Here is a 9,544-nt window from a genome sequence, read left to right on the forward strand (position 1 = left end):
ATGTAGTATTTAACTATTTTACGTATTTTAAGTAGAGTATGTCCAAGAATTTCGTTTGTTTAATTCGACTGAAGTCACAATATTTGGTTTTAGCCTTTCACTTTGCACAACACATTGAATAAAACCACTCACAGTTGCTGGAATAACTATAAAAGAATAGCGAACACGCGCAGTCATAGGGTGTTTCTTGGACGAGTAGCACCAAAGCCGCCCAACAGGTGGAATCGAACCGCTCTGACGTAATGAATGTGTTGATTCGATCATTTGGACCCAGTTACTGAGAAATGTATTTATTCAGATTACAACTTAGTGCTGTTTAATGCTACTTGCTGATCTACAAGTAAAGAGCTACTAGGAGAGACACAAGGATAGGTAATTACATTAGGCCAATGGCCTACTGTCCCAAATTACTTTCAAGGCATCGCGATTTATTAAAAACACTAATAATCTAAAAAGGACTATTTCTCATTTCCTAGGGGCGTCGGCTAGACTGCATGTATAACGATACTCAAGCTCTTCTGCAGTTATGAAGTCGATACATGCATCTTCTGCAAACAGACAAAGCAAGTAGAAGTACACAACATTCGTCACTGAACATTGACCAGTTATTGCATTCAACGCAGCAGTCGTTGTAGTCAGGATAAATCGGGAACCTTGTTAAAACTGTGCTTGCACGCTTGTGGTAGACAATGGAACGCGGTGATATAACTGCCGAGTCTCTAGTTTTATGTGCTCATTTCGTGCTATCAATAGGGTGACTGTTCTTTAAGGGAAAATTAACTTCTTCATTAACAAATTATAGAAACTGAACTGTCAAATCAAGTAAGTTCTCGTAGATTCTTTGTATGCATAGTTTTCCTTTAAATAGCACGCAAAAGAAGAACTGTTTGCCCAGCTGAGCTCCGGTGGTCCGGTGTGCAGGCTTCAAACCTGTAGCTGACTAGCGTCAGAGTGGTTCGATTCCACCTGCTGGGCGACTTTGGTGCTGCTCGTCCAAGGAACACTCTATAACAGCGCTTGGTCGCCATTCTCTTTTACAATTATGCGTGGTTTTTTCAATGTATTGGGCAACGTATAAGGCTAAAACTAAATAACGTGGCACCAGTCAAATTAAACAATCGAAATTGTTGGACATACTCTACTTAAATACATAGAATAGTTAAATACGACATAGATATCAGACACTCTGTATTCAGTTTTGAAACCGAGATTTGCAGTATTTTTTTCTGTAGCTGTAAACATTTCTATTTAAGTGTCATCGCCTTTCCTTCTTATTACCTGAAGTGGCTCAGTACACTCGAAGGTCATTTGGCATTACTTCCCTACTGTCATTATTTTATCCAACGTTTTCTTTTTCGCCTCTTGACTTCAACAAACATTTAAAGCATTTTTGAATACTTTGTGTAAACTTTTCCTCAGTTCATCATATTCTGTAAGGTAATTATTATTACTTGCTCGAATCTCATGCCTTTCTATAAATGACGCCTTGTCCCAGACAGTGCAGTTCACATGGTAGTATGAACAGAGGCGATTACAATTTTGGCAATATCCATCCACACCTTTGAAAAATGTCAGGTTCTCCCAATGAGTGACAACTAATTTTTAATGAGCAATATTAGGAAGTGCACTCCTATGCAGCAATAATTTTACTAGAAGACAATGAATCATAACTGGACTCACCAGCATGGCATACTGTCCAGTCACATAAATGCCACCACCGCCCATATTCGACGTCACCGTGCAATAACCACTCACACTCGGCAGGTGGCAGCACTAGCAGTGGGAGGTAAATAAAGCGTGTCCAGGGGACCCAGAACACAGTGCAGTCTCTGTCGTAATGTGGAAACGAGCCGACGTCCGAAAGGGGGCCTTTCAGGCCAATGGTGGAAGCATTCCCGAAATGCCTATGTTTGTAAACTGTTCGCGTCCCGCCGTTGATGAAGTATAGCGTGCATGGCAAAATGGCGCTATCCAAATTCGATAATATGTCACTGTATATCCTCCAAAGTGATTTCGTTCGTATGAGTGGTATTTATGACTGTGGTTGATGTGGTGTCACCGCCAGACACCACACTTGCTAGGTGGTAGCTTAAATCGGCCGCGGTCCATTAGTACATGTCGGACCCGCGTGTCGCCACTGTCAGGATCGCAGACCGAGCGCCACCACAAGGCAGGTCTCGAGAGACGGACTAGCACTCGCCCCAGTTGTACGGACGACATTGCTAGCGACTAAACGTACGAAGCCTTTCTCTCATTTGCCGAGAGAGAGTTAGAATAGCCTTCGGCTAAGTTAATGGCTACGACCTAGCAAGGCGCCATTTGTACCATTGCATGTATCTCAAGATAGTCTCACTTGTATCATCAAGAATGCTGTATACCAAATGACGATATAAAAGTTAAGTGTTCTAGTAGCTACGTTCTTTTCTTTATCACATTCATTACGAATCCTGTTCCAGACTTCGCGCCAGTCGGCGTGTGTGTACGTGTGCCCTTTCGGCTACCCGTCACTGTGGACTGGCTGCCTTGTCAGTCCACTACAGTTGACGCTATGAGAAGACTTCATAGTTCTATATTTTATTTGTGGTTATCGTAATATGCCGTATTTCACAGACTGCAAGACGCACTTTTTGCCACGAAGAATCTCTCCAAATTCCAGGTGCGTCGTATACTCGAAGTTAATATAAAAAATTCCATTTGATGATTTAAAATTCCCGTTGTAATGGGCACCGGAAAACAAACTGGCTCAAAAATCGAGTTTAGATTTTTGCGTATTTGAAGTTCCCGGTATTTCCTGTGTAAAACAATTTTTCTTCCATATAGATACCACATTTTTTGCGTGTGTTATGATGACTTCCTTGACGCTGCGTGATGCCATTTAAATGCCACGCCTTCTTTTTTGTACGAAGCAGAGAAAATGCACAGCTTTATTTTATTCCTTCTATGTTATTTCCTGATTCTATTGTTTTATCGTACCGAGTTTTAATACCCTGTATGTACTATCGATACTTACCATTCCTATCGTGTTTGTTATTTTTTTCTAGCGCAACTGGTTGTACTTGGTGAAGTTTGTTGCGAGTGAAGTAGTACTGATTTATACTTTCTCCGGTTTCGCACGTTTTCATAGGAATGCCGCGAATAAAGAAATACACCCCTAAATTAAAGTACAAAGAAAATAAACACGTAAAGGTAAGTTAGGTTAGTGGGTCAAAGGAACCAAAAATTGTAGACGTAAAGATAATCAGCATAACAGAAAAGGAACTGCGGTGTCTGCAAAGTGTTTCTTCGCAGTTAGCTTGTGGATATGAACACTGGTGTATAAATATTATGGTGAACTTACCATGCTCTGTGATTTCATTTCCAAAAGTATTGTGTGCAGAATATGTGGTTGTGACGTATCCTTGGGAGAGAATCAGTGTTTTCTACAAAGGTATTGTGCCCATCCTAACAAAATGTGGCACAATTGCTACAACAATGACATCAGAAATGGCAAATAATAATTTGTATAAGAACAACATCAGGCTAGTTTATGGTCTCAGATCTATTGGTAAAGGGATGGAGTCAGGCAAACACTTATCTGCATTACTTGACATCCAAATCCACCTGCAAAATTTATGACTTACAGTGCAACTATTGGAACTGCTGTTGTTGATGTTTGAAACAGCTCAGTGAAGGAAACAGTTGACGAAGCACTCAACGATAGTTATGACAGTGGAAGTGATGATATTCGTGCATGTTTTGATGGCAGCTGGCAGAAACGTGGCCACACTTCACTAAAAGGCAGCTACGTCATGTGATACAGGCAAGGTAATTTATGGAGACGATCTAAGCAAGTAGTATAAAACTCGTGGCAGTGAAACTGAGAAAGAGGATGAACTTAACTGTCAGATGAATTATACTATAGCAAAACTACTCATGATTTTTAATTGTTCAGTGGCAAACAAAGCGGTCAGATACACAGAATCCTCATGTCACAATTTGTAAATTAGAATGCACTGGGCATGTCCAGAAGAGAATGGGGTCCAGATCGAGAAGACTGTTAAAAGAAAATTCAAAAATAGCACTGAAAGATAGTAAGACGATAGGTGGTAAAGGTTCCATGAGAAGTTTTGGAACAAACAGATCACACCTGGGATCTAAAAAACACGAAATAAGCTTTATGGGCTACCTTTTTCCATAAGATTTCCACAAATGAAAGTCCTCACCAGTGCCTTTGCCCGAACGATCATGACTCTTGGTGCAAGTACAGGAGAAGTGTAGCACATGGCTACAAACTTTCTTTACTTGTGGCAGTAACGAATGAAATTAAACTCATATTTAGAAAACTTTGTAAAGATACTTTGTTGATCAAATGTCTTCATTGGGAAACGCAAGATTTAAACGAATGTGTGGATTCGGTCATTTGGACCAAGTTACTGAGAAATGTATTTCTTCAGATAACGACTCTCAAATTTGGTGTATATTGTGGTGTTTTAAGCTTCAATAATGTTGTAACAGGAAACGTGTTTTGCAAGTATTATGCATAAAATCTAGTGCAAAAACTGCAAAATCCTTGGTGCAAATAGATAAAGAGAGAATCTTCAAAGTAGAAATTGCTAATTTAAAATTCAGAAAAGAAGAGTAAGTTATTCCCATCAATAAATAAACTAAAATTCCAATACTAAACTTTACATCGCTTTTTCTCAAAACTACATTTTTTGATATTCAGGTACTATTACTTTCTAAACTAATTGGGTTAGAAATATGAAATTCGATCAATATGTACTCAGAATGGTAATACGCTATGTCAAGTAAATTGAGAACCACCAACCAAACCGAAACTGTTTTATAATAATTAATGTATTAAAAAAGCGGAATTTTCCTAGTGGAAGAATAAACGCAAACTTTCTTCAAATACGTAAGAGGTTCATTCTGTTAATACATAACCTGGGCTCTAAACTGCATACCGAAGAGGTGTGAACACTTGTTCAGTACGTGAGATGTGATTCACATTAGCAAAGATGAACAAATGCTTAAACCATTAGACGTGTGCACTTTAAAGCCCATGTTTACAGCACCCACCATTTTTTTATTCTTTTGACTTTCAGAGCAAGAGATGTCTATCGCATTGGCCAAGTTGAATATGTGCTCATAGATCCCCAATGATTAGCAACTAATTTGTAATGGAAAATGTTAGGAAGTGCACTTCATTGTAGCAATAATTTTACTAGGAGACAATGAGTCATAACTGTAATCACCAGTGTCCCCTACCGTCCAGTCACATAAATGCCATCACCGCCTATGTTCGACGTCAATGTGCAATAACCACTCACATACGGCAGGTGGCAGCACTAGCAGTGGAGAGTAAATAAAGTGTGTCTGGGGGTTCTAGAACACAGTGCCGTCTCTGTCGTAATGTGGAAACGAGCCAACGTCCAAAAGGGGCGTATTCATTGCCTTTCAGGCCAAGGGTGGAAGCATCCCCGAAACGCCTGTGTTAGTAAACTGTTTGTGTGGTACAGTTGCTACACCAATGACATCGGAAATAGCAAATAATAATTTGAACGAGAATAACGCAAGGCTAGTTTATGGTCTCAGATCTATGGCTAAAGGGACGGAGACAGACAAACTTTTATGTGCATTACTTGATATTTGAAATCAACCTACGAAGTTTATTACTTAAAATAAAATTATTGGTACTGCTGTTGCTGATGTTTGTAACATCTCAGTGAAGGAAACACCTGGAGAAGCACTCAAGGAAAGTGATGACAGTGAAAGTGATAATATTTGTGCTTGTTTTGATGGCAGCTTGCAGGAATGTGGACACACTTCACTAAATGACAGATACATCATTTGTTACAGGCAAGGTAATTAATGGAGACGTTCTAAACAAGTACTGTGAAACTTGTGGCAGTGAAACTGAGAAAGAGGACTAACATACCTGTCTGATGAATTATACTATAGCAAGAGTTATCAGGATTTTTAACCGCTCGGTGGCGAACAGAACTGTCAGATACACGCAATATTTAGGGGATGGTAACAACAAGGCTCATGACTGGATGTGTGCACTACAACCCTCTGGTCCTCATGTCACAATTTCTAAATTAGAAGGCATTGTGCATGCCCAGAAGAGAATGGTGACCAGCTCGAGAAGATAATTAAAAGCAAAGTCAAAAATAGTACTGGAAGATAGTAAGGAGATAGGTGGGAAAATCGCCTTAGAAGTGTTGAAATAAATATATTACAGAATTATTATGGTTTGATCATGAAAACAAATGTTGGGAATTGAGAAAACATGAAATAATATTTATAACTTATCTTTTTCCATAAGATTTCCACAAATGAAAATCTTCACACTGTCTTTGCCCAAATGATCCTGAAATTTGGTGTAATTACAGGAGAAATGCAACATATGGCCACGAACATTCTTTACTTGCAGCAGTAATGAAGTACCTGCAGGTATTTTGTTGACGTAATGTTTTCATGGGAAAAGGCAAAATTTAATTGAATGAGGGAATTCCGACATTTGAACCATGTTACCGAAAACTGTATTTGTTCAGATTTCGGCCGTCAAATTTGGTGTTTATGATGTTTTTTTTATACTTCAATGATGGTTTAACAAGAAAACTGCTGTTTTGGAAGTACTGGGCATAAAATCTAGTGGAAATACTGCAAAGTCCTTGGTGCATGTGCATAAAGAGGGAATCTGCAAAGCAGAAATTGTCAGTTTAAAATTCATAAAAGAAGCTAAACAGAAAGGAAGAGGGACCAAATGATAAGTAAGTCTCATCAATAACCCCCCCACATTTGGGGAATAGTGTGATAAGGGACATATGAACACCTACCTCACTGGTAACTACACCTAAAGTGCATGTATGCATCAGTACCCTCCCGTTCTACCTATTGGAGGGAAATTCAAGTAGTAAAGAAACAGAGCCAATACGAGACCTTGTTGATTGTTGTTATTCAAGATGTTGGCAGTAGATATGACAACATTGTACTGATGGCATCACCTGATGACATCACTAGATACTACGTATAATGTATTGTTCCCCCCTCCCAACCCTCCTCTCCAACCCCTCTCATGCCTATCCTGTCCCCTACTTTCCCCCTCCCCTCCCCACATGGAAGAATGATGGGAAATGGTTTGGCTGTGTTGAGCTGCTGGTGTGGATGGACAGAGTGTGGTTTTATCTTTATTCCATATTTTTGTGGTGTTACCCTGTAGAGGAAGACAGAGATTGGAATACGTCAAGAAAATAATTGAGGACGTAGGTTGCAAGTGCTACTCTGAGATGAAGAGGTTAGCACAGGAAAGGAATTCGTGGCGGGCCGCATCAAACCAGTCAGTAGACTGATGACCAAAAAAAAAAAAAACCCTGTCCTAAAACCTTTCTAAATTCTTTTTCTTGTATGTGTGTTCACCTTAATGTGTGGAGACCGAGTGACCCAGTTGCCAGTACCGCCACCAGAGATTGGGACGCATCCACTGACATGATCGCGACATCATGGGTGAAAATTTGGCAGGAAGTGCTCTTTGTGAGTTCACGTTGATGTGCAGGAACTGACTGGCCTAGTTCACAATTCCACTACCAGAGGGCACTTGGATTTGTGACATAACATGTTTCTCCCCACAAGAATTGGCAAGACTCAGTGATAGTACTATGAAAGGATGGATGATAATACGACAGAAGACTATCACTGAAGTATATGAGAGTAGGCTCCTGCTGATCTACAAGTAAATAGCTGCTGGGAAGGACAAAAGGCTGAGTAATAACAGGACAGCAAACTGTCACTGAAGTATAGGACAGTGGCTCCCTGCTGATCTACAAGTAAAGAGCTGCAAGGAGAGACACAAGGATAGGTAATAACATTAGGCCAATGGCCTACTGTTCCAATGCACCCCATAGCTTACTCCTTTCGCACAGCACCGAGAGGACCGCCAAGCTTAATGTGCCCATCCAGTGGATGAATCATCATCAACAGTGTCACATGCCCTCATTTCATTATACACTGTGGAGAGCTTTAGAATTTAATCCAGGACAATGGCACAAGTACTGGTGATCATGAACCTTCCATTATCACCTCTCCTCGCCTTGCTACACAAATACTGATAGTGAAAATTTCCCACCATCAGGATTCATACCTGCTTTTCTCTCTTCAAGCGGTAAGTGTTAGCTAACTCGGCTATTGAGGACGGTATATTACATATCTTTATGGCCTTAAATATAGTTCTTTCCCAATAACTCCATGCTTTACCAACTGGTTGTGTCTTTTGGCTTCATGAAGTTGATCCTCTGAATATTCAGTACTTTCCATTGCTCTGCATCTACATGACTACTCTGGAATTCACAGTTAAGTGTCTGGCAGAGGATTCATCAAACCACCTTCTGTTATTTCTCTACCATTCCACTCTCGAAAAGCGTGCGTGGAAACACGGATGCTTATGTCTTTCCGTGTGAGGTCTGACTTTCTTATTTTATTATGATGATCATTTCTCCCTATGTATTTTTACACCAAAAAGTTTGGGGTTTTGGGGGAAAGAGACCAAACAGCGAGGTCATCAGTCTCATCGGATTAGGGAAGGACGGGGAAGGAAGTCCGCCGTGCCCTTTCAAAGGAACCATCCCGGCATTTGCCTGAAGCGATTTAGGGAAACCACGGAAAACCTAAGTTAGGATAGCCGGACGTGGGATTGAACCGTCGTCCTCCCGAATGCGAGTCCAGTGTGCTAACCACTGCGCCACCTTGCTCGGTAGACCGAAAAGGCATTTTCGCATTTGGAGGAGAAAGCTGATCACTGAAATATTATACTCATCACATAAAACTAGCACATATGAGTGCATGTTGGCAATCAACGATTTATAGTGCTTCAAAAAAGAATAATAAAAACCAAAAAGGTAAATATAGCTTTCTCTTTATCATTTAACAGTAACTACATATCCCCTCAGATTTCCATGTTCGCAGTTGTAAATTACTTTCTTTTCACACGACCCGTTTGTGTTCTGCGCTCATAGGCAGCACACCGCGCATGGTACACGCTGCGCTCGGGGACCACAGCACAGCTACGACACCTGAGGATGGGCTTATAACAGTCCGAAACCAGTCGTGTGAAAATAAAGTAATTTACAACTGAAGCCGTATTTTCAACCTCTGCTATACTGCTCAGTTGCGAATGTTCTTCCAACATTTTAAATTGCTGTGAAAAATAAAGCAGAAGAAGTGTCTGCAAAACTGTGCAAGCTAAATAAAAAGCTGCTACAAACACAAGCAACAGTCCGTCCAATTTTACGAGGCTGAGGAGATTTTTCCCGATCTCATATGGCCGAATCCCCACGAACCCCTGGTAGTTTGTGTTTTATTGTAGTTTTCTGCATGCGTCAGTTTTTCGAATTTGGAGCCTCTATCGTCAAAACTGCTTGGAAATGTGCATTCTACTATTCCTCAAAGACTTTGTGAATTGCATGTTTTAACAACGACTATACGTGCGCGTTTCGCACGATACTAGGCTGCTGCTGTTAGCAGGTTTACAGGGTTCTTCCTATTGACCCACCACCACAATACTTTG

General features: G+C 40.5%; 1 non-coding gene across 1 annotated transcript; it reads left to right on the plus strand.

Annotated features, from left to right (window-relative positions):
- Window positions 1-889: 889 nt before the first annotated feature.
- Window positions 890-976, plus strand: Trnastop-uca (transfer RNA opal suppressor (anticodon UCA)). Its single transcript has one exon. It is a non-coding gene; the product is annotated as a tRNA-Sec (tRNA).
- Window positions 977-9,544: the final 8,568 nt, after the last annotated feature.

Source organism: Schistocerca nitens, chromosome 2 (genome assembly GCF_023898315.1).
Source record: "Schistocerca nitens isolate TAMUIC-IGC-003100 chromosome 2, iqSchNite1.1, whole genome shotgun sequence".
Taxonomy (NCBI): domain Eukaryota; kingdom Metazoa; phylum Arthropoda; class Insecta; order Orthoptera; family Acrididae; genus Schistocerca; species Schistocerca nitens.